Below are 27,025 nucleotides of genomic sequence, written 5' to 3' on the forward strand. Positions count from 1 at the left end.
AGGGGTCAGTCATTTAAAGAGGAGGCTGATAAATATTTGAAAGATCGAGGAACCAAGGGCTGTGGGGAACTGGCTGAGAAGAGATGAGGCCCTGGGGAGATCAGTCATGGAATGGTGGGGCAGGGATTGAAGGGCCGAGTGGCCTACTGCTCCTTTTCCTTGTGTCTGTCACAGAGTCATACAGCACAGAAACAGGCCCTTCGGCCCATCTAGTCCATGCCGACCAAGATGTCCCTCTCAGCTAGTCCCACGCCCAGATTTGACCCACATCCCCCTAAACCATGGACCTATCTAGGTGTTGTCATTGTTCCCGCCTCTACCTCTGGCAGCTTCTGTGTGAAGAGGTTGCCCCTCAGGTCCCCTTTAAATCTCTCCCCTCTCACCTTCAACCTGCACCCCTTGGTTTTTCATTCCTCTCTGTCTTGGGACAAACATGCGTACAGCTCCCTCCTAGGACCCATCCCCGTGAACTGTTCGTAACCCGGACGGGTCGCGTCGGAAATGCAGCCGTGCTCTGAGTTCCTGCCGGCGGCAGCCGGTAAATTCATCCTCGCCGGCCTCCCAGACGCTCGCTCGTCTGAACAGGTTGTGAATAAGTCGGGTGTTCGTAACCCAGGGTGGACCCGCTTCCAGCATCTTTTCACCATACTGGGAGATCACAAAGTACTCTGTAGCCGATTAAGGGTTTGGGGATGTGATGAGGTAGAATTTGGCACAGCGAGCTCCCAAAAGCAAAAATTACAGTCGTTGTTGTAGGTTATGGTTGGATCAGCCACACTTGGAGAACTGTGTGCAGTTCTGGGCGCCCCATTACAGGAAAGATGTGGAGGCTTTGGAGTGGGTGCGGAAGAGGTTCACCAGGATGCTGCCTGGATTAGTTTCATGGAGAGGTTGGAATAACTTGGATTGTTTTCTCTGGAGCTGAGGGGAGACCTGATAGAGGTTTATAAAATTATGAGAGGCAGAGATAGGGTAGACAGTCAGAAACTTTTTCCCGGGGTAGAAATGTCAAGTACTAGAGTCTTAATGGCATCTTAATGGATTCTTTATTAGTCACATGTACATCGAAACACTCAGTGAAATGCATCTTTTGCGTAGAGTGCTCTGGGGGCAGCCCGCAAGTGTTGCCACACTTCCGGCGCCAGCATAGCACGCTCACAGCTTCCTAACCCGTACGTCTTTGGAATGTGGGAGGAAACCGGAGCACCCAGAGGAAACCCACGCAGTCATGGGGAGAACGTACAAACTCCTTACAGACAGTGGCCGGAATTGAACCCCCGGTTGCTGGCTCTGTAATAGCATTACGCTAACCGCGACACTACCGTGGCATGCGTTTAAGGTGAGGGGGAAAGTTCAAAGGAGATGTGGGGGGCAAGTATTTTTACACAGAGGGTGGTGGGTGCCTGGAATGGGCTGCCAGGGGTGGTGTTGGAAGCAGATGCGATAGAGGGGTTTAAGAGGCTGTTAGACGGACACGTGAACATACAGGGAATGGAGGGATGTGGATCAAGTGCAGGCAGAAGGGATTAGTTTAATTTGGCGCCGTAGTAACATGGTCTGAGGGGCCTGTTCCTGTGCTGTACTGTTCTATGTTCTATTGAGCGATGAATATTGGCACAGGGCACCTGAGGCACAACAGGCTGGCAGGAAGTGTAAGGTGCCTCTTAACCACAGCGTACAGTGGCATCTGTTGCTCTCATCCGAGAGGGCAGGCCGAGGTGGCTTATCGTCTGTAGGAGGCAGCACCCCTGTGTTACGCAGGCAGGGTTCTGTGGAGTCCACGAGCTTCTGATTGGCAAGGTGAGCGAGTGTGACCCGGTGGCGCGAGGCAGAATTGTGTCACGTGTCTGAGGCAGTGACTGGTGCCTGGGCGTGGGTGCAGACAGCGGCCTCCCCTTGTCCGTCTCGCTGCCACCACACGGGGCTGTGCTCAGGCAGTGTCCTCTTGCCCTCCCCAGCCGCCCGAGGGTTCTCCGCTATCCAATGGGAAGGGGTGTCAGTGACTGTGAGACCACAATAAATGAGAGTCACAGAGAGGCACAGCATGGAAACAGGCCCTTCGGCCCACAGAGTCTGTGCCGGCCATCGAGCACCAATTTACACCGACCCTATTTTATCCTACCCCCAGATTTACCTGTCACCCTCACGTGGGGGGGTTGATTTACAGCGGCCAATCAACCCACCGACCCTGCATGTCGTTGGGATGTGGGAGGTTACCGGAGCACGCAGTCACGGGGAGAATGTGCAGACTCCACACACACACAGACACACACAGACACACACACACACACACAGACACACACACATACACACACACACACACACTCACTCACACGCGCACACACACACACTCACTCACACGCGCACACACACACTCACTCACACGCGCACACACACACTCACTCACACACGCGCACACACGCATTCACACACGCACACAGCGCCGGAGGTCAGGATCGAACCCAGGTCTCTGGGGCTGGGAGACAGCGGCTGTACCCGCTACGCCACTGAGCTGCTTGTACTGGTTCTGCTGTGGGAGTTAACCCTGTTGGTTTATTGATCCTCCCGTGACTTCTTTTGATTGGTGCGACGTGAAAGTGTTTGACAGCCAGGCAAGTCCTTCAGGAGTACAGTTGTGATAAAGGAGAGAGAGAGAGAGATAGAAGGGGAGACAGAGACAGAGGAGAGAGACGCAGAAGGGGAGACAGAGACAGAGGAGAGAGACGCAGAAGGGGCACAGGTTTAAGGTGAGAGGGGAAAGATTTAAAAGGGAACCTGAGGGGTAAGTTTTTTCACACAGAAGGCAGTGGGTCTGTGGAACAAGCTGCCAGAGGAATTGGTAGAGGCGTGTACAACTGCTGTGTTTAAAAGACATTTGAACAGGTTCATGGATAGGAAAGGTTTAGAGGGACATGGGCCAAACATAGGATATTGGACTAGCTCAGAAAGGCACCTTAGACAACATGGACGAGTTGGGCTGAGGGGCCTGTTTCCGTGCTATGTGACTCTATAGTTGGCAGGTCCTGTGTTGAGACAACCAGACAGGTGGTGAAAAGCAATGGGGTTGATTCTTTTTTTCTCTAGTGTATGCTCAGTGTTAGCATGTCACTGGTGTGCCTGATCCTGTGTGTCCCCCTGGATTTCTGCACCAACTGCGATGGGGCTGGGTTTGGGGAGATGGGTTGCAGTTAATGGAGCTCGTTACTCCCTGATGTCTCCTGTCCCCGAGAGCTACGGCCCAACGCTGGATCCCCAAGGGTAAAGCGCAGGTGACTCCATCTGCATGGGAATATTTACTTGCCCAAAGCGCTCGGTTGTAGTGCCACAGATGGTGGGCTGCTCACTGGGGTGAGGCGGCACAGGTGGTCTGAAAGAAGGTTCCAACCTGCAGAACACTTCGTCAACAGATCGAACTCAGTTGCGACCCTGGCACAGTGCAGAGGCTCGTGATCATTTTGTGTGTGCTCGGGCCTCTTCAAGAGACAAACTTCGCGTGGGTTTAACATCTGAATATTTTTATTAACCAACACCAGCCTGGCTTGCTTACCCTCTTTTTTATAGCCACTTCCTGGTCCCCCATGTGACCCCCTTGCATTGCCTTCTGGGAACTGTAGTCCTTTATTATAACTACATAATAACACAGGTGCAAGAGGCAGAATCTCCCGTCACACATTAAGCAATCCTTTCTGAAGAGCGGAGATCTGCTGGGCTACAAAGCCAGTGCAGGAGAGTGGGGCAGCTCTGGGTAATTCTCTGCTTGACCAGCACGGGTATGTGGGCTGAATGGCCTCCCGCCATAGTGCGAGGGTGTTCTTTCGTGGGCACGTTGTGTCGGGGAGGGCACCGGCATTTGTTGTTCTTCCAAGGCCACACACAAACCGCTGGGGGAACTCGGCGGGTCAGGCAGCATCTGCGGACAGTCGACGTCTCGGGTCGAGGCGGTTTTACAGGGTTGGTGGTATCTCCGCAATGCCCTGAGGTGCCCGCTGTGGGTACTGTGGGTGTCCGAAACATCTCAGACGGCAGGGGTCACAGCTATCTGGTAGACCATGAGCTTTGTATCGGTTCTGAGCACATCAAACACCTTTATCCCTGTTTCAATTCAAAAGGCTTGCATTTAGGTAGCACCTTTCAAAGCCTCGACAACCGCTGCAGTTGTATAAAGCGTTGGTTCGATGGCAACTGTGTGCAGTTCTGGTTGCCGCACGACAGGTGGTGCGGGAGAGATTCACGGGGGTGTTGCCTAGAATGGAGGCTGGTTGTTAGGAGAGATTCTGTGGAGCGAAGGAGACTGAGGGGTGACCTTCTTGAGGTTTATAACGTGATAAGGAAGATGGCCAGAATGTTTTTCCCAGGGCAGGGGAGTCTAGGCCTAGAGGGCACAGGTGAGAGGGGTGAAATTTAAAAGGAGGTCTGAGGAGTGCATTTTCCACACAGAGGGAGGGCGGCTGGAAGGAGCTGTCAGAGAACATGGTGGAGGCAGATACAGTTGCAACGTTTAAAGGGCGTTGGGCAGGTATTTGGATAGGGACGGTGTAGAAGGATACCGGCAAATGGGATTAACGTAGATCAACACCCAAGTCAGCACTAGGTAGTGGTATTGGTTTATTATTGTCACTTGTACCGAGGTACAGTGAAAAACTTGTCTTGCATACCGATCGTACAGGTCAGTTCATTACACGGTGCAGTTACATCGAGTCAGTACAGAGTGCATTGAGGTAGCACAGGTAAAAACAATAACAGTACAGAGTAAAGTGTCCACCTACAGAGGAAGTGCAGTGCAATAAGGTTCAAGGTCACAACAAAGTAGATCATGAGGTCAAGATGTCAGATATTTATTTATTAGTCACACAGTGAAATGCATCTTTTGCGTAGAGTGCTCTGGGGGCAGCCCGCAAGTGTCGCCACGCTTCTGGCGCCAACATAGCACGCCCACAGCTTCCTAACCCATACGTCTTTGGAATGTGGGAGGAAACCGGAGCACCCGGAGGAAACCCACGCAGACACGGGGAGAATGTACAAACTCCTTACAGACAGCGGCTGGAATTGAACCTGGGTTGCTGACCGCTGCACTACCGAGCCGCCCATCTCATTGTATAAGGGAACCGTTCAATAGTCTTATCACAGTGGGGTAGAAGCTGTCCTTGAGCCTGGTGGTACGTGCCTTCAGGCTCCTGTATCTTCTGCCCGATGGGAGAGGAGGGAAGAGAGAATGACCTAGGTGGGTGGGGTCTTTGATTATGCCGGCTGCTTCACCAAGGCAGCGAGAGGTATAGGCAGAGTCCAAGGAGGGGAGGCTGGTTTCCGTGATGCGCTGGGCTGTGTCCACAACTCTCTGCAGTTTCTTGCGGTCCCGGGCAGAGCAGTTGCCGTACCAAGCCGTGATACATCTGGATAGGATGCTTTCTATGGTGCATCGATAAAAGTTGTTGGGTGTCAAAGGGGACATGCCAAATTTCTTTAGTAGAGGCACTGGTGAGCTTTCTTGGCCATGGCGTCTACGTGGTTGGACCAGGACAGGCTATTGGTGATGCCAAAAATGCCCATTTCTGTGCTGTCGGACCCCATGATACTCCGAATGTCTGCCTCTATTGAGTGCTGGCTCCTGTGATCGGGGAAATGGTTCACATTTACCAGGGTCCCGCTGCGACCCTTCGCTCGTGAAGCTCGACCTGAAAGCACGCATAGACACAAGCTCGACCGCTGACACGCGGGCAACTTTGATTCCAGAGCACAGATCATCCTGGAGGTCAGCTCCGCTCCCGCAGGAAATTGGTGGCAAGCTGAGGGACGTCGTTATGGGGAGAAAGGTCGAGGTTGTGTTGGGGCAGTGATGCAGCCTGGTCTGACACGGGTCTTCCCTTAGACTTCATCTGTTGTAGACCCATTGGTGAGCAGAGTGACTTGCTTGCTGTCATAAAGCAAACACCCTGTCGTAGGAAAGATGTCATTAAGAGTGCAGAAAGATTTACAAGGATGTTGCCAGGACTCGAGGGCCTGAGTTATAGAGAGAGGTTGGGCAGTCTTGGACTTTATTCCTTGGAGTGTAGGAGACTGAGGGATCATCTTATAGAGGTTTGTAAAATCTTGAGGAGGTTAGATAAGGTGAAACGCCCAATCCTTTTCCCCAAAGAAAGTGACTTGAAAACTAGAAGGCGTAGGTTTAAGGTGAGAGAGGAAAGGTTTAGAAGGGGTCCTGAGGGGGAACTTTCTCTCACAGAAGTTGGTGTGTATGTGGGACGAGCTGCTGGAGGCAGGTACAGTTACTACACACTTGGACAAGTACATGGACAGGAAAGGTTCAGAGGGATATGGGCCAAATGCAGGCAAACGGGACTAGATTAGATGGGCATCTTGGTCAGCATGGACCAGTTGGACTGAAGGGCCTGTTTCCGTGCTGTGTGACTCTATAAGATGGAGGGGAATTTCTGTGAGCAACCAAATGTGAGGAGTATGCTCTCGGGTCTGTCTGAATGATGCAGTCAGCCTCAGGGAGTAAACTATAGTGTTTGGTGCCGAGGTGTCTCACAGGGACAATCACACCCGCTGCGTCTCCGGATGGGTGGGATCCACACCGTGATTCCGAGAAGCATTCTTGGAGGAGGAGGCTGAGGAGGAACCCCCGGTGATGCCTTTCCCTGCGACGGGCAGCTGGGAGGCACCTCCCCCTGTAGTCACCACACTCGGTCAGACTTGCTTCCTTTCTTCAAGGTCAAAGTCGAGTTGATTGTCACAGGTCGGTGTGTGCAGAGGTGCAATGAAAAACTGTGCTTTTCTGTGTTCTATACAGCACGGAAACAGGCCCTTTGGCCCATCGAGTCTGTGTCGACCATTGACACCAGATGGGGAGATTCAAAGTGAAATTTATTGTCCTATGCACGTCCGTGTGTGCGTGGGTGCAATGAAAAACTTGCTTGCAGCAGCATCACAGGCACAGAGCACCAGATAAGCAGCATTCACAAGAAAAACGTAAATTAAACACTACTTTTTACAAGGAAGAACACAATTAGAACCAAAAAAAAAGTCAATTTTAGTGCAAAGTGATCACGGTGGTTGTAGTGTTGCAGAACTGCAGTGATTAGGGTTGTGCTGGTTGGTTCAAGAACCGAGTGGTTGAAGGGAAGTAGCTGTTCCTGAACCTCGAAGATGGTCACCATGATTGGCATTGGAGCAAGGGCTTGGAAATGGTGATGGAGTCCAGTTTCCTGCGGTGTTTCTCCGTGGTAGTGGGAACCAGCGCAGACATCCTGAGCTGAAGGTCACCGTGCGGTCTGCTCCCAGTCAGGGAAAGAGCCAGTGAAACTCAGAACAGGGTACTGGTATTGGTTTATTATTGTCACTTGTACTGAGGTACAGTGAAAAACTTGTCTTGCATACCGATCGTACAGGTCAATTCATTACACAGTGCAGTTACATTGAGTTAGTACAGAGTGCATTGATGTAGTACAGGTAACAACAATAACAGTACAGAGTAAAGTGTCACAGCTACAGACAAAGTGCAGTGCAATAAGGTGCAAGGTCACAACAAGGTAGATCGTGAGGTCAGAGTCCATCTCATTGTACAAGGGAACCGTTCAATGGTCTTATCACAGTGGGGTAGAAGCTGTTCTTAAGTCTGGTGGTACGTGCCCTCAGGTTCTTGGGCTGTCTGACCACATTTATTGCCACACACGAGGAACTCAGCGGGTCAGGCGGCTTCCATCGGGGGACATGGACACGTCGATGTTTCGGATCGAGACCCTTGGGGGTAACTCTGTGTTCTGTTACCCCTGTGAAGTCTATGTCCCTGCCTGATGAGGATTTACTGTATAATCCATTGCGTCCAGATACCCCCGCCCCCAGAACCACTGTACATCCTGCCCTGCTCCGAGCCCCCAGACTATTGTAAATACCCCTCTTATTGGACTCACTGCTGAGTGGCTGAACACATGTTAAGAACATCACACTGCCCAGACCTTGACAAATATTCTCCCCGACCACTGCTGTCGTTCAGGGCAGCCTCTGCAGCCCATTGACACCATTGCTCAGTTGGCACAAAGCCGTCTCTTGGAGGGATCATTCGAAGACAAGAGACAGACAGCTGGATCTGTCATCCCGGATCCCCACCATCCGGGCCGTGCCATCTTCTCACAGCTCCCATCGGGCAGGAGGTACAGAAGCCTGAAGTCCCCACACCACCAGGTTCAGGAACAGCTGCTTTCCCGCAGCCAGTCCTGAGGAAGGGTCTCGACCCGAAACATCGACTGTTTATAGACGCTGCCTGACCTGCTGAGTTCCTCCAGCGTTTTGTGTGCGTGACTTTCCTACAACCATCAGGTTCTTGAACCAACCTGAACAACCCTAACCCTACCTCAGCAAAGGAACACTACGGACCACCTCTGGCACTGCCGTGGACTTGTGTCTGATTGTGTTTTGTTTTTGCACTGTCTGGTTTTTGAAAAGTTTATCTTTCTCTTCACTGACTTAAATAATTCATGTATGATTTATATTTTGTGTGTTGTCTGTACCTACGTGCCTGTGATGCTGCTACAAGCAAGTTTTTCATTGTACATGTACCTCACTGTACTTGTGCACATGACAATAAACTCGATTTGAAACGGGATTAGTGTCAGTGATGGTCGACACAGACTCGATGGGCCAAAGGGCCTGTTTCCGTGCTGTATAGAACACAGAACAGCACAGTTTTTCATTGCACCTCTGCACACACGGACCGTGACTATCAACCCGACTTTGACCTTGAAGAAAGGAAGCAAGTCTGACCGAGTGTGGTGACTACAGGGGGAGGGACCTCCCAGCTGCCCGTTGCAGGGAAAGGCATCACCGGGGGTTCCTCCTCAACCTCCTCCTCCCAGTGGTCGAAGAATGCTCCTTGGAATCACGGTGTGGATCCCACCCATCCGGAGACGCAGCGGGTGTGACTGTCCCTGTGAGACACCTCGGCACCAAATACTATAGTTTACTCCCTGAGGCTGACTCCATCATTCAGACAGACCCTGGAGCACTCTCCTCACAGAAATTCCCCTCCATCTTATAGCGTCACAGAGCACGGAAACAGGCCCTTCGGCCCAACTGGTCCATGCTGACCAAGGTGCCCATCTGAGCCGGTCCACTTTGCCTGTGTTTGGCCCATATCCCTCTGAACCTTTCCTATCCTTGCACCTGTTCCAAGTTTCGCTGGCTCTTTCCCTGACTGGGAACTGCCTGTGACATGGTGAGCGGGTGGACTGTCCCTTTAAGTGGTGTAGACTTGGTATTCCGAAGCAGGGGCTGTGTCGGATTTGGACTGGAATTATAGGGAGCTGAGCCGTTGCTGGATTGGGGTTGCCTGGCAACGGGCGGGAGCGGGTGCACTGTTGGTGCTGGATAGGGTGTCGGGTCCTGCCCCGATCCACCGCACCCCGGCGACCCCCATACCCCGGGGCCACCCCCCCCACCGCCGGCCCCACCAATCGCCTCTCGGGATCTGCTGCGGCACTTGTACTGAGGTAGGAGGAGTCACAACGAGGCCATCCAGCGACGTGCTGGCAAACCCGTCTGCAGCCTGGTGTGTGTGTGTGCGTGTGGCTCTGTGTGTGACTGTCTGTGTGTGTGTGTCTGTGTGTGTGTGTGTTTGTGTGTGTACATGTGTGTCTGTCTGTGTCTGGATGTCGCTGTGCATGTGTGTCTGTCAGTGTGTGTCTCTGTGTGTGTGTGTCAGTGTGTGACTGTGTGTGTCAGTGTGTGTCTCTGTGTGTGTGTCTGTGACTGTGTGTGTGTCAGTGTGTGTGTGTGTGTGTGTGTGTGTGTCAGTGTGTGTGTGTGTCTGTGTGTGTGTGTGTCAGTGTGTGTGTGTGTGTATGTGTGTCTGTGTGTGTGTGTGTGTGTCTGTGTGTGTGTGTCTGTGTGTGTGTGTGTGTCAGTGTGTGTGTGTGTGTGTGTGTGTGTGTGTGTTGCATGTGCAACCTGTTTTTGCCTGGCCATCTGCCTCCCCAATCTCTTCCACCCCTCTCTCCCCCACCCCCTCCTCTCCCCCTGCCCCTCTCCCCTCCCCTTCCCCTCCCTCCCCATACCCCCGGTCTCTCTGCCAGAGTCCCCTCATGCCCTGGGGTCAGTGTGTCCGTCCCATCTCCCTCTGTCCCTCTCCACCAATCATTATACCGGGGCAAGCCGCTCCCCAGCGGTTGGCAACTGTTAAACAAAGAGGTTTTAATGACCTAGAGGTTTGTCTCAACAGTTCCTCAGATCAGTGCAGATGTGGTGGTCCCTGCAGTGTCAGACTGCCCCAGCAGTGAAGGACGACGGGGACATTCTCATCCCAAACCCTCGCCCCACTTCTTCCATCGCCCCAGTCCTGATGTCTGGTCCACACGGATTCCCCCGGCACACCCCACCCCACAAGCTCCTGATCCCAGGCTCCGAATGTTTGCTGGGGGGGCCTTGGTGTCATCAACAGTGTGGTGTCTGAGCTGAATGAGTATGGAGAGAGTGGAGGAGGCTGGGGGGAGAAAGGAGGGAGAGGGATGGGGGTACAGATCGAGAACGGGAGAGGGAGATGGAGAGACGGGGTTGGGGGGAGACGGGGTGGGGGGCGGAGAGGGGCCGGGAGAGAGAGGGAGGACAAGTAGTATTTCACCTGCCTGGGGTGCCAGAACAAGGGGTCATAACACTGCAGGAGTGGACAGCAAGTTCTCCGTCAGATGGAGCCCACACTCCCCCGAGCCCCCCCTCCCACACCCCACCACCGTGCTCTCTACTGTTCATTCACTCCCCCACTTCCTCACTTGCTTCCCTCTCTGTCCCAGATCGTCTCTCCCCACCTCTCCCCCTCTCTCCCGCGCTCTCCCCTCTCACCCCCCCTCTTCCCCTCTCTCCCCCCCATCCCCCCACCCCCATCTCCCCCTCCACCCTCGCTGAACCGTGATGTCCTGGGCTACATTCACCTCCTGCGGGGCAGGAACTTCCCCACGACCGCCCGTCCCGACACCCTGCCGTGGTGACCCAGTGTTCTGCCCCGCGAACGGACCACCCCCTCCCTCCCTCCCCAGGACGGACTGCACCGCCCTTCTCCGCTGCGCTCCCTTGCAACCCTCCCCCCCCCCAACACGCACCCTCCGTTCTACTCCCCTATTTGAGACCCATCACACCAGTCCCTCGGTTCACCCCCAGCCCTCTGCCGAGCTCCCGTCTCTAACGCCACTGTCTCCGGATCGGGGCTGAAACCCACAACGTCCCCGCCCAGCCCTTGCGGCTGAGGTGTGTTGGAACAAGCGGGCGGCGGGAGGGAGGGAGAGGACAGGGTGGGTGGTTCTTGCTTCAGTGAGAAACGTTGAGTCAAAACACCTCCCCGCTGCAGTGAGACCAGAGTCCCCGGAGCGAGATTCGAACCGGCACCCCTCCTGCTCGAACAGACCAGACAAGGTCTCAGCCGGAGAGGAAGGAGAGGGCGGGAGTGAATCACTGCAAAGGTTAAAGTCAGGAATGTGGCGACCCGATTCTGAGCTCCACAGATGGAGAGACCAACATCTTCCAAGCATTTGAACTCCTCTCCTCCCCGAGACAAATCCTTTTAATAGCTCTGCCGTGGCTATATTTAGCTAAAAGAGACGGATGGGAGAGAAGCCACAGGGATTTTTTTTTAGCCAAGCATCATTCTAATTCCAACCCTCCTGTCACACAAATGTTTAATTTTAACAATCTGGCAGTTATTTACAAGAATTTTTTTTCTGCCAGGGAGCACAAGACAGTTGGCCATTCATAGGCAGCCAACTTAGCGGGCTTCAACGCATGTGCGATTTAATCTGCAAGAGAGAGGCCAGGATCAGGAGGGATTCAAGGCTCAGCAGCAACCCCAGCTTTTTATAGCCCCCTCCAGAAAGACATCAAGGAGCTTCCCGGGAACATTGGTGCCAAAAAACTTGGGGTGCCGAGTCAAGGGAGGAGAGACTAATGCAAGCAGTTAAAGTGTGTCAGGAAAGCATAAAGACGGCAGACGCTGGGAACCGTAAACCAAGTTAGAAAATGTTGGCGATGTTCGGCGAGACAGAGTTAGCGGTTCAGGCAGAAGAACCTTCGCCGTAACCGAGAAAGTTGCAGAGAGGTGGGGGGGGGGGGGGTGGTGTGGTGGATCTTGGGGAGGGCAGAGGAGGTTCTGCGATTGGGTGGAGACCATAAGTGGTCCGGGTGGACCAATAACGTTCGGTCAGGGTGCTGCCTGGTTAACAGAGGAACGAGGGCAGTTATGGGGTCCGAGAACACGGAAACAGGCCCTTCGGCCCATCTCATCCATGCCCACCAAGGTGCCCATCTAAACTAGTCCCACGCCCGCGTTTGGCCCATATCCCTCTCAACCTTTCCTCTCCAGGTGCCTTTTAAATGTTGTTATTGAGTTTGAATATTGAGACCTGATAGGAGTTTTATAACAGTATTAAGGGTAGCTAATCAGAGTGTTTTATCCCATGGTGGAAATACCAGACACTAGAGGGCAAAGCTTTAAGGTGAGAGGGGGAAAGTTTAAAGGTGATTTACGAGGCAAGTTTTTTTTACACAGGGAGGGGTGGGCGCCTGGAATGTGCCGCCAGGAGTGGTGGTGGACGCAGATACGATAGAGGCGTTTAAGAGGCTCTTAGATAGGCACATGAATGTGCAGAGAATGGAGGGATCTGGACCTTGTGCAGGCAGAAGGGACTGGGTGTCATTAGCTTGGCACAACGTTGTGGGCCGAAGGGCCTGTTCCTGTGTTGTGCTGTTCTGTGTTGGGATACCGAAACAAAAGAGATCAGGGTGAGGGAAACTGAGCTAACGTTGCGGTTGGAAGGTCTTGCAACAGTGCCGGGAAGCTCTGTCACAAACAGGAAAGGCTGGTTATCTGAAATTGAGCAAAGGGCGAGGCTTTGTCTCAGAGGAGAATGGAGACAGACTGCCAGAGCTCAGGTCTCGGCAGCTGAAGGCACGGACACCTCGGTGGGGAAGGTTAGTGCACAGGGACGGACGGAGTTGGGAGGTCAAGATGTTCTGGCGATGTGGAGGGAGGGATACCGTCACGGGGAGGAGAGGGAGAGTGGAAAACAGGGAAGGCAATCCCAAAGTCTTCGCTTCACCGGGTTCGGAGGGGAGGGGCAGGGAGATGGGAGGTCCGAGTTTGGACAGAGAGGGGCTGCGTGGGGTGGGAAAGAGGGTGCGTCGTGGAGGGGGCTCAGATGGGAGGTGTTGGGGCCATCAGTGGTGGGATGGACGTCCAAGGGGGTGGGTGGGTGGGTCAGTCTGGTCCGACGAGGGGGACGGGATTCGGACCCCAACTCTGCCAATGGGCGGCAGAGGGGAATGTGGGTGGGGACTGTTGTGGCGGGGACGTTGGTACTGGAACGGAGTCTGCCTGACGAAAGGGTCCCTCAGCTCCTGCCCTCCCTCCACATCCTTCCGTCCGCGATGTTCCAGTGAAATTCCGATAATCCTCCGTCTGACAGTTCGGGAATCCGGGGCCCCGGATGTTGTCACCGGGGCCCCGACTCCCCACCCTACCCTCCCTCCAAACTCGTCCGGTTTCCTGGGGAGTCCATTACTGCGTAACATCGGGGAAACGGGGAATGACATCCAGTAGTCTGGAAAATCTGCCGGATTATCGGAGTTTTAGCTGTGGGAGGATCACCCCGCCCTCTCCCCTTTGCTGATGACGGGACCATTTCTTTAGCAGTGCCTCTTTCCGGACAGAGCACAGCGTTCCAGGTGTGAAAAATAACATAAAGCTGGAAAGCAGGTGCCAGCGACCAGGGTTCAATTCCCGCCGCTGTCTGTAAGGAGTTTGTACGTTCTCCCTAAGTCTGCGTGGGTTTCCTCCGGGTGCTCCGGTTTCCTCCCACATTCCAAAGACGTACGGGTTAGGAAGTTGTGGGCGTGCTATGTTGGCGTCGGAAGTGTGGCGACACTTGCGGGCTGCCCCCAGAACACTCTACGCAAAAGATGCATTTCACTGTGTGTTTTGATGTACATGTGACTGATAAAGATATCTTATCTTAAATGCCAGAAATACTCAGCAGGTCAGGCAGCATCTGAGCAGAGAGAAATGAGAGGTAACATTTCAGGTTCATGACTTCCTGATGAAAGATCATCGATTTGAAACGTTAACTCTTTCTCTCCACGGATGCTGCCTCAGTGTTTCCAGCGAATTTATTGAAGGTCCCAACGTTCTTTATCGCCAGTTAAACACTCCATGTGGGAGTGTCAGAATAACAAAAAATGCTGAAAACACTCAGCAGGTCAGGCAGCATCTGTGGAGAGAGAAACAGTTACCAGCTCAGGTTGAAAACCTTCATCAGAACAATTAAGGTGGGCCACATTCTGACGAAGGCTCTTCGACCTGAGACGTTCTCTCTGTTTCTCTCTCCACAGATGCTGCCTGACCTGCTGAGAGCTTCCACCGCTCCCTGTTTTTATTTCAGCTTTCTGGCGTCTGCAGAATTTTTGTTTTGGTTTTCCTTTATAGAAGCGAGTGGTGTTAAGGGATGATCTGGCGGGGGTGTGGGGGGGGGAGCGGAGAGGAGAGGATGGGAATGTGGGAAGAATGAAATGGGATTGGTGTAGGGTTGGTGTAAGTGGGTGGTCGATGGTTTGCACGGACTCAGTCGGCCGAATGGCCTGTTTCTGTGCCCGAGGCAGCCATTTTCGCACAGCAAGATTTCACAAATTAGTAACCCGTTTCTCAGAGAGTTGGGTTGGAGGATCAGTCTATAGCCCAGGATGCTAGGACTGGATCCTCTGCGGCCTGGCAGTTACCGTGGGATCTCTCGGGAGCGGTAGGCAGGCGAGCTGGTGCTGTAACTGGACGCCAGCTACCCCCCCAACAACATAGCACTCCCTCAGTACCAGTACCTGGGTGACAGCCCAGGAACTGGGAGCAGGAGTGGACACAATCCAATATCCGACCCATTCTGCTCAATATCAGGGCTGCTCTGTTGCCTCAGTGCCATTTTAGTGCCGTCTCCCTAGATTTATAGCATCATACAGAGCCAACCAGGCCCTTCAGCCCATCGAGTCCCTGCCGACCATCAACCACCCATTCACACCGACCCCATTTTATTCTCCCCACATTCCCAACAACTCACCCCCCCCCCCCCAGATTCTACCCCCTCACCCACACACTTGGGGTGGGGGGGGAGCAATTTACAGCATCCGATTAACCCACCGACTCCGCACGTCGTTGGGATGTGGGAGGGAACTGGAGCACCCATGGGGAGACCCACGCGGTCACAGGGAGAAGGTGCAAACTCCATATACACACACACACACACTCTCTCACACACACACACACACACACACACACACACACACACACACACACACACACACACACACACACACACACACACACAGAGTCAGCGCCAGAGGCCAGGATCGAATCCAGGTCTCTGGAGTTGCAAGGCAGTGACCCTAACCACTGAACCACTGTGCTGTCCAATGATATCTTGAGATCTCTGTTTAATATGAATTTGTAGCTGGCAGATCAAACACAATGAGAGTGGTTGATGATTCTGAGTAAAGGAATGAAAAAGCGAGAGTCTATGTTGTTTCCGAAAGATGAGGAATTGATGCAATTCTGAAGGATTTGCATGATATTGACTTTGTACAGGTGCTAATTGAGGAAGGTAATCGGTATTTTAGCTCCAAGTACTGAAATGCTCCACAGTTTTGACAGCAGTGTGTACGGTGTTCGTCACATTATCTAAGGAAAGGTACACTGGCCTTAAGTGGATGCAATAAAAATGGACTTGATTGCTTCCTGCATTACGAGGGTCTTCCTGCAGCGCAAACACGTGCTGAGGTTCTCCCGGTGTTTTGAAGGACGGGCCTGCCCTCAGTGCCGTACAACGTCCCATTCAGTTGGACTTTGCCGCACCACCCGTCCTTCAGAAGAAAACCCCTCTGACTACGTCCACCGGGCGGTGGTCAGCACGGGCGGTCCTGCAGGCCCTGTGGGGGAAGGACATGGTGGATCCTGTGGGGTGGTTCCCCTGAGCAGACCGTCTGAACCATCCTGCGGGACGTCCCATGGCCAGAGCTCACCAACAGACACCGAGACTTTGCTGGGCTAGCAGTGAGAGGGACCCTCCCCGTCATATCGTCCCTGTATGGTCGGAGTCTCACTCCCAACGCACACTGCCCTCAGGACGGCTGCGAGGGGGGTGAGACAGTCGCCCACCTCTTTGTGGTCTGTGCGTTTGCAGAGAAGGTCTGGAGAAGGATGCGAGGGTCTGTATTGAGGTCCATCCCGAGCAGCTGTTTAACAGAGGACTCTCCGATCTACGGGCTGTTCCCGGGGACACACACACCGAGACAGACATCGACTGCTGCTGGAAGATCATCAACTCGGTGAAAGACCCACTCTGGTCTGCCCGAAGCTTGCTGGTACCCAATGTCAGGAGATGTCCGTCAGGGAATGCTGCCGACCGGCACATTCCAGGATGCAGGAGTACCTGCTGAGGGAGCCACTGAAGCTGGGTGCAAAGGCTCCGTGGGGAAGGAGCACAGTCTGGGGTCCTGGGACACTGGACACTGAGGGGGTGTGTCCTGTGTAACAGCCCCACAAATATTTGGTGAAGACATTAAGTATGAAAGACACACAAAGTAAATCCTGGAAACAAATAGAAAGATTTGGGTTGTGGAAGGTGACATTTGAGTGTCCTATTTTGCAAATTCTCTGACATTTTTATATACTAACATGACTGGAGCATGCATACACTCACTAGAATCCAGAAGAGTGAGGGATGATTTCATCGAGACAGCAGTGTAGCGAGGCAAGAGTCAGGGGAGAAGCAGTTCCTCACAGGTTGGGGTTCCCTCCTCCCGAGGAGCTGGTGCTTCGCTGCATGGATTATTGGATGAGGGTCGCTGGGAGATGTGGAGATGAGGCAAGGAAGCACGGGGTTCAACCACAATGATCGTCATAGAGTCGAAGCAAATGCCAACAGCTGTCACTGTTTCTAATGGGGAATGAGAGGTTCAGAGGTGACGAGGGTCAGGGAGAGGTTTGTGCAGAGAATACAAACGTAGAAATCGTGAGTGGACGTAGGCCACTCGGCCCCTCAGACCGGTTCTGTCACTTAAGTAGATTGCAGCTGATCGAACTGTAACCGTAACTCTGCCTTGCTGCCTACCCCGGCAACCTTTCACGCCTGCTGAGTATCAACAGGGGAAGTGGGCCAAGGAACGACAGATGGAATTTAACTCGGACAAGCGCCGTGTGATGCATTTTGGGGAGTTAAACCAGGGCAGCTGCACAGTGAACGGCAGGGCCCTGGGGAGTGTTGTAGAGCGGAAAGGCCGAGGGGTAGAGGTGCACGGTCCCCTGAAAGTGACGACGCAGGTAGACAGGGCGGTGAAGAAGGCGTCTGGCGCGCTGGCCTTCATCGGTCAGGACACTGAGTACAGGAGTCGGGATGTCGTATTACAACGGTACAAGACATTGGAGAGAACACGTTTGGAGTATTGGGTGCAGTTGTGGTCGTCCAGCTAGAGGAAGGGTGTCATTAAGCTGGAAAAGGTGTTCCCGGGACTGGAGGGCTTGAGTTGTAAGGAGAGACTGGATAGGCCGGGACTGTTTTCCCCGGAGTGAAGGATGCTGAGCGGTGAGCTTGTAGAGGTTTATAAATTAAGCGGGGCGTAAGATAAGTTGGATGGTCACAATCTTTTCCCCACGGTAGGGGAGTCTAAAACTGGACAGCATAGGTTTGAGGTGAGAGGGGAAAGACTTAAAGGGGACCTGAGGGGTTCACACAGAGGGTCTGTGCAAAAGCTGCCAGAGGAAGTGGCAGAGGCGGGTACAATTACAGTGTTTAAAAGGCATTTGGACGGGTACATGGACAGGAAAGGTTTAGAGGGATATGGGCCAACGCAAGCAAATGGGACCGGCTCAGGTAGGCACCGTGGTCGGCATGGACGAGTTGGGCCGAAGGGCCTGTTTCCGTGCTATACAAGTCCGTGACTGGCACCTTCTGTCTTAGAATAAGCCAGTTGGGCTGAAGGGTCTCTGAGCCTGTAAATCCGGTTCAGACCTGTGACCCAGAGAGTGGTGCCAGAGTAACGCTGCCAACAGACCCGTTTTAAATGGGAAAATCAGTCATTCCATTTGGGATCACTCCAGGATGCACTTCACCCCTGTGATATTCCCGATCTACCAAGATCGAGCCCTGGGTCAGTCCATCCCAGCCAGTCCACACGTCTACCCATTGTGCCTGCAATCGTTTAAATTTTTTTAAATCTGCAGGTAGTGGAAATCTGAAATAATGCTGGATAAAATTCAGCAGGTCAGGCAGCATCTGTGGAGAGAGACAGTCAGCATTTCGGCTCTGGGCCCCTTCACCAGAACTGGGAAAGAGAGAGGGACGAACTTAAGTCAAGTCGAGTTTATCGCCGTGTGCACAAGTGCTGTGAGGTACAGGTACAATGAAAAACTTGCTCACAGCAGCATCACAGGCACGTAGGTACAGACAACACACAGAACATAGATTATACAAGACAGTGAAGAAAAATAAGTGTACAAAACCAGACATCAGTGCAAAAAAACAACACATTCAGAGACGGGTCCGTGGCAGTGCGAGAGGTGGTCCGTAGCGTTCTGTTGTTGAGGAGGGGTTAGGGTTGTGCCGGTCGGTTCAAGAACCGAATGGTTGAAAGGAAGTCCTGAACCTGGTGGTGTGGGGACTTCAGGCTTCTGTACCTCCTGCCCGGTGGTAGCTGCGAGAAGATGGCACGGATATTGGGGATCCTTGGTGATCGATGCCGCCTTCTTGAGGCAGCTCCACAGCCTGCCTACGGCCACTCTCCCAACCGCGCTGTCGATAGGTGCTAGCACGGAGCGAGGGACTAAGATAAGGTATCTTTATTAGTCACATGTACATCGAAACACAGAGTGAAATGCATCTTCTTGCATAGAGTGTTCTGGGGGGCAGCCCGCAAGTGTCGCCACGCTTCCGGCGCCAACGTAGCACGCCCACAACTTCCTAACCCGTACGTCTTTGGAATGTGGGAGGAAACCGGAGCACCCGGAGGAAACCCACACAGACACGGGGCGAACATACAAAACTCCTTACGGACAAGCAGCCGGAACTGAACCCGGCTCGCTGGCGCTGTAATAGTGTTACGCTAACCGCTACACTACCGTGCCTGACACACACTTTACACAGGTAGCCAACAGGGTAAGGGAGATGCCTGCCTCTCTCACTCCCAACACCCTCCTCCACCTCTCTGCCCCGGCCCCCACCGGCCCAGCTTCCAGGAGGGAGCAGCTCGGCGGGGTAAAGCAGGGGTTTGGGGGGGGGGGGTGGGGTGAGGTGGGATGGGGGAAAGACGAGGACGTCCACTTGCCAGGCTGCTGGGGGTGGGGCCATACAAAGAGGCTCCACTGGGAACTTTCCTGTAAGGCCGCTGGGCTGCTGGCTCCCCCTCCACTCCCAGACCGTAAATGTATCCATAATTGAGATCGATAGCGAGGAATCTGCTCTCTCGGGAGAAATGGGACGGTGGCATAAAATCCATACAAATTAAAGCGACGTTTAGGAACAGATTTGCGATCTTGCACTGGGTTTTTTTAACTCTTTGCATTCACCATTTGGTATTGGTGTTGGTATTGGTTTATTATTGTCACTTGTACCGAGGTACAGTGAAAAACGTCTTAAAAACTGATCGTACAGGTCAATTCATTACACGGTGCAGTTACATTGAGTCAGTACAGAGTGCATTGACGTAGTACAGGTAAAAACAATAACAGTACAGAGTAAAGTGTCACAGCTACAGAGAAAATGCAGTGCAATAAGGTGCAAGGTCACAACAAGGTAGATCGTGAGGTCAGAGTCCATCTCATTGTATAAGGGAACCGTTCAATAGTCTGATCACAGTGGGGTAGAAGCTGTCCCTGAGCCTGGTGGTCGGTGCCCTCAGGCTCTTATTCTCGCCTTGAACTGAACGAGTCTCCCACCACTGCCCCCTCTCTTTATTTGAACCCCCATTCACCGTACTCCTCACGTCCACAACACCAGACTTAAAATCCTTATGCAGGGCTTTTGACACAAATTGTCAATAGTTTCTCTCCCCCCACAGATGCTGCTCGACCCACTGAGTCCCACCAGCAGATTGTTGCTCCAGATCCCAGCAGCTGTGGTCTCCCGTGTCTCCCTAAAACCCTTCCCACCTGCAGCCTGGCTGCCGCACCGAATCCCCCATCACCGTACGCCAATCGCACGCAGTTAAAGACGCCCTGAAGGATTGTGTAATCGGAGGGGGGGGGGGTGGTGGAAGGTTAGACAAGGAGGAGGTTTGAGGAGGGGAGGGAGGGGCTGCAGAAGGTCGCTCAGAGAGCTGGGTGTTTGGGAGGAGAGAGAGGTGGAGGTGGATTCGGCAGGGAACGGAACTACAGAGCTGCAGTTGGGGACGCCGGAGAGATGGCGGAGTGTGACGATGTGGGAGGGGTGTAGTTCTCCAGCAGGTTAGGGTAGATAGAGAGGACGGGAGGGAGGGAGAAACAGCTACAAGAAATTTTGGACCTGGAATAATTTCAGATACGGTTGTCATCAGCAGGGTATAAACAGTAAATTTCACGTCATAAAAGTCAGTGATAATAAATCCGAATCTGACGAAAATTAGCTTTTTACAGCAGTAGCACAGTACGAGGACAAACATATTTAAATTGGCATAAATTATACATGGGAAAATAAGCATAATGATACCAGTGCAAGTTGAGAGGGAAATCTAATCTCCGTCTTGGGGTTTGTCGGGTGGGTTCAAGGACCTGGCGGCAGTGGGGAAGAAGCTGTTGTTGAACCTTGAGGTGTGGGTCTTCAGGCTCCCGTACCTCCTGCCTGATGGCGTTTGTATGAGTCCGGCCTCACGGTGTCCTCCTTGACTGTTCACACTCTTTGTGAGGAAGCTCGGTTGAGTCAGGCAGAGACAGGAGACAGATGAAAGGTCAACAGGCAAGGTAGCCAAGGCAGACGAGGAGAGCGAGGGGTTTTTTTGTTTCCAGTGTACGAAGTGTGTTACTGAGATCTAGATGTACTGCCTGAACAAAGACAACATTCGAAAGTTCATTGACCTGAAATGTGATTTACCTTCTGTTCTTCTCTCTCTCTGTAGATGTTGCCGTAACCAACAGTAATAGTCAGAGTAGAATATTTGTCAAGGTATAGACAGTGCGATGTTCTTAAAATGTGCTCAGGGGGACTTTTCAGCCATTCGGCAGTGAGTCCAACGAGAGGGGTATTTACAACCGGGTCAGGACTCGGAACAGGGCAGGATGCAGAATGGGAGGTATCTGGGTGCAATCAATTATCAGCTAAATAGAACCATAGAACCATAGAACAGTACAGCACAATACAGGCCCTTCGGCCCACCATGTTGTGCCGACCTTCAAACCACACCTAAGACTATCTAACCCCTTCCTCCCACATATCCGTCTATCTTAAATTCCTCCATATGCTTGTCTAACAATCTCTTGACCAACGTATCTGCCTCCACCACCACCCCAGGCAGCACGTTCCACGCACCAACCAATCTCTGGGTGAAAAACCTTCCTCTGATATCTCCCTTGAACTTCCCACCCATCACCTTAAAGCCATGCCCTCTTGTATTGAGCATTGGTGCCCTGGGAAAGAGGCGCTGGCTGTCCACTCTATCTATTCCTCTTAATATTTTGTACACCTCTCATCCTCCAAAGAGTAAAGCCCGAGCTCGCTCAGTCTCTCCTCATAATGCATACTCTCCAAACCAGGCAGCGTCCTGGTAAGTCTCCTCTGCACCCTTTCCAATGTCTCCACATCCTTCCTATAATGAGGTGACCAGAACTGGACACAGTACTCCAAGTGTGGTCTAACCAGAGTTTTGTAAAGCTGCATCATTGCTTCTCACTCGCCAACGTCGGGACACAGACTTTGTGCGGGTAACAAAAAGAACACAGATACCACCACGGAGACTCAGGAGGGAGAGGGGGAGATTCTGCAGATGCTGGAATCTGGAGCAACACGCACAAAATGCTGGAGGAACTCAGCGGGTCAGGCAGCATCTATGGAGAGGAGTAAACAGTCGACGTTTCGGGCCGAGACCCTTCATCAGGACTGGGAAGGGAGAGGGCAGAAGCCAGAATTACCACCAAGGATCTCGGCCCGAAACGTCGACTGTTCATTTTTCCTCCCCCCACGGATGCTGCCTGACCCGCTGAGTCCCTCCAGCGGCCCATTTCATTTTGCTCCAAACTCAAACATCTCCAGCCTCCTGTGTCTCCAAGCTCGCTTGTCACTGGGAGCTCAACGTTCAGGAGCGCACGTCGACCCTGTTCACCAGACACTGTCTCTCCACATTGAGTAACCCTCGTTCGTAGAGTTGTACAGCTCAGCACGGTAGTGCAGCGGTTAGAGTAACGCTATTACAGCGCCAGCAACCCGGGTTCAATTCCCGCCACTGTCTGTAAGGAGTTCGTACGTTCTCCCTGTGTCTGCGTGGGTTTCCTCCGGGTGCTCCAGTTTCCTCCCACATTCCAAAGACGTACGGGTTAGGAAGTTGTGGTCATGCTATGTTGGCGCCGGAAGCGCGGCGACACTTGCGGGCTGCCCCCAGAACACTCTACGCAGAAGATGCATTTCACTGTGTGTTTCGATGTACATGTGACTGATAAAGAAATCAATACAACTGTTCCATGGCCGGCAAGGCCATAGTGGACAGAATGGCCTCTAGTCATAAATTCCCAACAATCATACACTTTGTTATACATTAAATTGGTAAATTGGTTTATTATTGTCACGTGTATCAAGGAACAGTGAAAGACTTGCCTTGCATGCCGTCCGTACAGATCATTTCTTCACATCAGTGCGTTGAGTAGTACAAGGTAAAACATTACAGAATGCAGAATAAAGTGTTACAATTACAGGGAAAGTGCAGTGCAGGCAGACAATAAGGTGCAAGGCCTTTACGAGGTAGATTGCGAGGTCAAGAGTCCACCCTATCGTACTAGGGGACCGTTCAATAGTCTGGTAACAGCGGGATAGAAGCTGCCCTTGGGCTTGGTGGTACAGATCTCTGAAGGCATCAGGTTGGGAAGGTGGGAGGGAAACATTTGCTCAGCCAGAGGGCAGTGATAGACTGGAACTCGCTGCCTGAACAGAGACAGGGTACCTTCTTTTATCCGAATTGCAGGGTGGGTGAACATGGCAGGGCAAGGCCACTTTTATAGTCGAGGCATCGAATGCAAGGTCAGGGAGTTAATGCCAGATCGAGTAAAATAACAGTTGAGTTGCATCTGGGCTTCTGTCGATTGTCTCCTTGTCATATTACCGGAATATCTTATTTACACTGGGGACTTTTGCAAGGATACAGCAGGAATTTCAGAGCATTAACTGAGAGGAAAGATCGTCGGGGGGGGGGAGGGGGTGTTCACTGTGGAGTCTGAGGTAAAGTATAACTATTAACTTATGAGGGGGCCTTGGCAGAATGAATGTAAGCGAGCCATTTCTCTCGGCAGAGGTCAATAATTGGAGGAGCGAGATGTAAATTTAAAACGTGGGATGGGAGGGGGAGCTGAGGGTGTTGGGGGTCTCATCCTCGCTGCCTGACAGGGTGGTGCAACCAGACACCGGATCACGTTTAAACGGTCAGCGAAAATAAAAACCTGCAGAGGCTGCAAACCCCGAAATAAAGACAGAGGATTCTCGAAACACTCAGCAGGTCGGGCAGCACCAGTGGAGAGAGAAAACCAGAGTCTTTCTTTCAGGATGAAGTCTTCTTCGTCAGAACAGATTCTGATGAAGGGGATCTTTTTTGACCTGAAGCATTAACTCTGTTTCTATCTCCACAGATGCTGCCTGACCTGCTGGGTGTTTAATACCCCTGGGGCCAGAGGGTTCCCCTTACCCAGGAAAGTATAGCACTGGAGCCAGTCTAAAAGAGATTAATTGGCTAATTACTGAACATAGAACCATAGAACACTACAGCACAGTACAGGCCCTTCGGCCCACAATGTTGTGCCGACCTTTAAACCTCGCCTAAGACTGTCTAACCCCTTCCTCCCACACATCCCTCTATTTTTAATTCCTCCATATGCTTATCCAGTAATCTCTTGAATTTGTCCAACGTACCTGCCTCCACCACCGCCCCAGGCAGCGCAGTCCATGCCCCAACCACTCTCTGGGTAAAATACCTTCCTCTGATATCAATCTCCCTTGAACTTCCCTCCCATTACTTTAAAGCCATGCCCTCTTGTATTGAGCATTGGTGCCCTGGAAAAGAGGTGCTGGTTGTCCACTCTATCTATTCCTCTTAATATTTTGTACACCTCTATCATGTCTCCCCTCATCCTCCTTCTCTCCAAAGAGTAAAGCCCTAGCTCCCTTAGTCTCTCCTCATAATCCATACTCTCCAATCCAGGCAGCATCCTGGTAAATCTCCTCTGCACCCTTTCCAATGCTTCCACATCCTTCCTATAATGAGGCGACCAGAACTGGACACAGTACTCCAAGTGTGGCCTAACCAGAGTTTTGTAGAGCTGCATCATTACCTCGTGGCTCTTAAACTCAATCCCTTGACTTTCGAAACCTAACATCCCATAACCTTTCTTATCTACCCTATCCACCTGTGAGGCAACTTTCAGGGATCTATGGATATAGAAACATAGAAAACCTACAGCACAATTCAGGCCCTTCGGCCCACCAAGCTGTGCCGAACATGTCCCTACCTTAGTGGACCCCCAGATCCCTCTGTTCCTCCACACTACCAAGAATCCTGCCATTAACTTTAACTGAGGGGAGAGGGCTGTCCTATCAAGGCAAATAGGTTGCGTCTGTTATTTGAAGTGTAGAAGAATGAGGGGCGATCTTATTGAAACATGTCCCACTGGTGGAAACATCTCCACATCGACCCTGTCACGTGGTGTGGAAATGTTTCCACTAGTGGGAGAGTCTCAGACGAGGGGACAGAGTTACGGGATTAGTAGGTTGGTCATTTAACACTTGAGGTGTGTTGAACCAGGACAGGCTATTGGTGATGTTCACTCCTAGGAACATGAAGCTCTCAACCCTCTCGACCTCAGCACTGTTGGTGTAAACAGGAGCGTGTGCACCACCCCGCTTCCTGAAGCCAATGACCAGATCTTTTGCTGACTGAGGGGAAGGTTGTTGTCATGACACCATGTCACTAGGCTCTCTATCTCCTTCCTGTACTCCATGTCTTCGTTTGTGGTCTGGCCCACTACAGTGGTATCACCTGAAAAACTTGTAGATGGAGTTAGTGCAGAATCTGGCCACACAGTCATGAGTGTATAGGGAGTAGGGGGCTGAGGACGCAGCCTTGTGGGGCACCGGTGTTGAGGATAGTCGTGCTGGAGGTATTGCTGCCTATCCTCACCGGTTGCGGTCTGTTGGTCAGGAAGTCAAGGATGGAGTTGCAGAGGGAGTTGCAGAGAGGGAAAGGACACAGGGAAGGGTCGGCAGATTGATTCCTGGGGTGGGGGAATCGACATCTGAGGAGAGATTGATTAGAGAAGGAGGTGAGACATATCTTCTCATCTTCTCTGAGGATGGTGAGACTACAGCCCAAAGCCCAACATTGAATCAGAATCAGATTTATTATCATTGACTTAGATGACGTGAAATGTGTTGTTTTGTGGCAGCAGTACAGTGTAAAGACAGAAGATTACTATAAGTTACAAAAATAAATAAATAGTGCAAACAGAAAGGAATAACGAGGTAGTGTTCATGGGTTCATGGACCGTTCAGAAATCTGATGGCGGAGGGGAAGAAGCTGTTCCTGAATCGTTGAGTGTGGGTCTTCAGGCTCCTGTATTTCCTCCCCGATGGTAGTAATGAGAAGAGGGCATGTCCCGGATGGTGAGGGTCCTGAGTGACAGATGCCGCCTTCTTGAGACATCACCTCTTGAAGATGTCCTCGACGGTGGGGAGGGTTGTGCCCGTGATGGAGCTGGCTGAGTCTACAACCCTCTGCAGCCTCTTGTGATCCTGTGCATTGGAGCCTCCGTATCAGGCGGTGATGCAACCAGTCAGAATGCTCTCCGCCGTACATCTGTAGACATTTTGTAAGACTGGCTGCGAGATGAATTACCTGGCGGACTCTGGTAACTGGTGTCACTCTGGTAGAGGGCCAGCAGAGACAGGATGGATCAAATGTCCTCATTCTGTTATCCTCTGATTCCAAAATCACTCAAGCAACTGGAATCCCTGTTGGAACAATCCGGGATTTGAGAGTAGCTCCCTGTGGGGAGTTTGGTTTTGGACGTTACTGGTGGCTCTACCAGTGTTCCGTGCCCCACGTCTGCAAAAGTGGTTCCGATGGTCGCTGAGCTGCAGTATTCCCGACCCAAAACAACGTGACCATTGTGCTTGTTGAGGAATGTTTTTCACAACCTCCCGTACTGCTGGGCAGTGGCAAAGTTGGTACAAACTCCCAAGTGGGGATCAGTGACAGGGAGAGGTGGGCGGTGGCTGGCGGACGATCGGGTCCTTGGACCACGCTCGTGTTGACGGTGGATCTGGGGGTCGTGCCTTCACCTCCGCCTTGCATCTCGTGTGCACTTCTGTGAGTTTCCAAGTACTCATGTGGATGCAGCGAGTGTGGGGGTCTCAGTGAGAGGTTGAAGGGTGTGTGGCAGGGAAACCATCCTGATGCCAAGGTAAATCCTCTTCTGTAACCAGCTCACCCACTGTTGTCATCTCCAACAGGTCACTGTGTGTGTGTGTGTGTGGGGGGGGGGGGGGGGGAGGGTGGCATGCGTGTGGGGTGTGTGTGTGGTGGGTGTGTGTGTGGAGGGGGTGTGTATGTGGGTGGGGTGTGTGTGGTGTGGGTGTGTTCATGTGTGTGTGGGGTGTGTGTGTGTGTGTCTGCACATGTGTGTGTGGTGTGTGGGGTGTGTGTGTGGTGGGTGTGTGTGGAGGGGGTGTGTATGTGGTGTATGTGTGTGTGGGGGATGTGTGTGTGGGTGGGGTGTGTGTGTGGTGTGGGTGTGTATATCTATGTGTAGTGTGTGTGTGTGTGTGGGGTGTGTGTGGGGTGTTTGTGTGTG

At 52.4% G+C, this 27,025-nt stretch overlaps 1 protein-coding gene across 6 annotated transcripts in view; it reads left to right on the forward strand.

The window, feature by feature from the left end:
* Positions 1 to 27,025, forward strand: part of LOC127586586 (lysine-specific demethylase 6B-like) — a 213,194-nt gene that overhangs the window by 58,806 nt on the left and 127,363 nt on the right. For 2 of the 6 annotated variants that reach the window (XM_052044660.1, XM_052044656.1), the window contains exon 1: positions 12,864 to 12,948. The exons of the other annotated variants lie outside the window; for them this stretch is intronic. The gene's annotated coding sequence lies outside the window, so the exon portion shown is untranslated. Of the gene's footprint in view, positions 1 to 12,863; positions 12,949 to 27,025 lie in introns of those variants that run through there. 6 annotated transcript variants of the gene reach the window in all.

This window comes from Pristis pectinata, chromosome 37 (genome assembly GCF_009764475.1).
Source record: "Pristis pectinata isolate sPriPec2 chromosome 37, sPriPec2.1.pri, whole genome shotgun sequence".
Classification (NCBI taxonomy): domain Eukaryota; kingdom Metazoa; phylum Chordata; class Chondrichthyes; order Rhinopristiformes; family Pristidae; genus Pristis; species Pristis pectinata.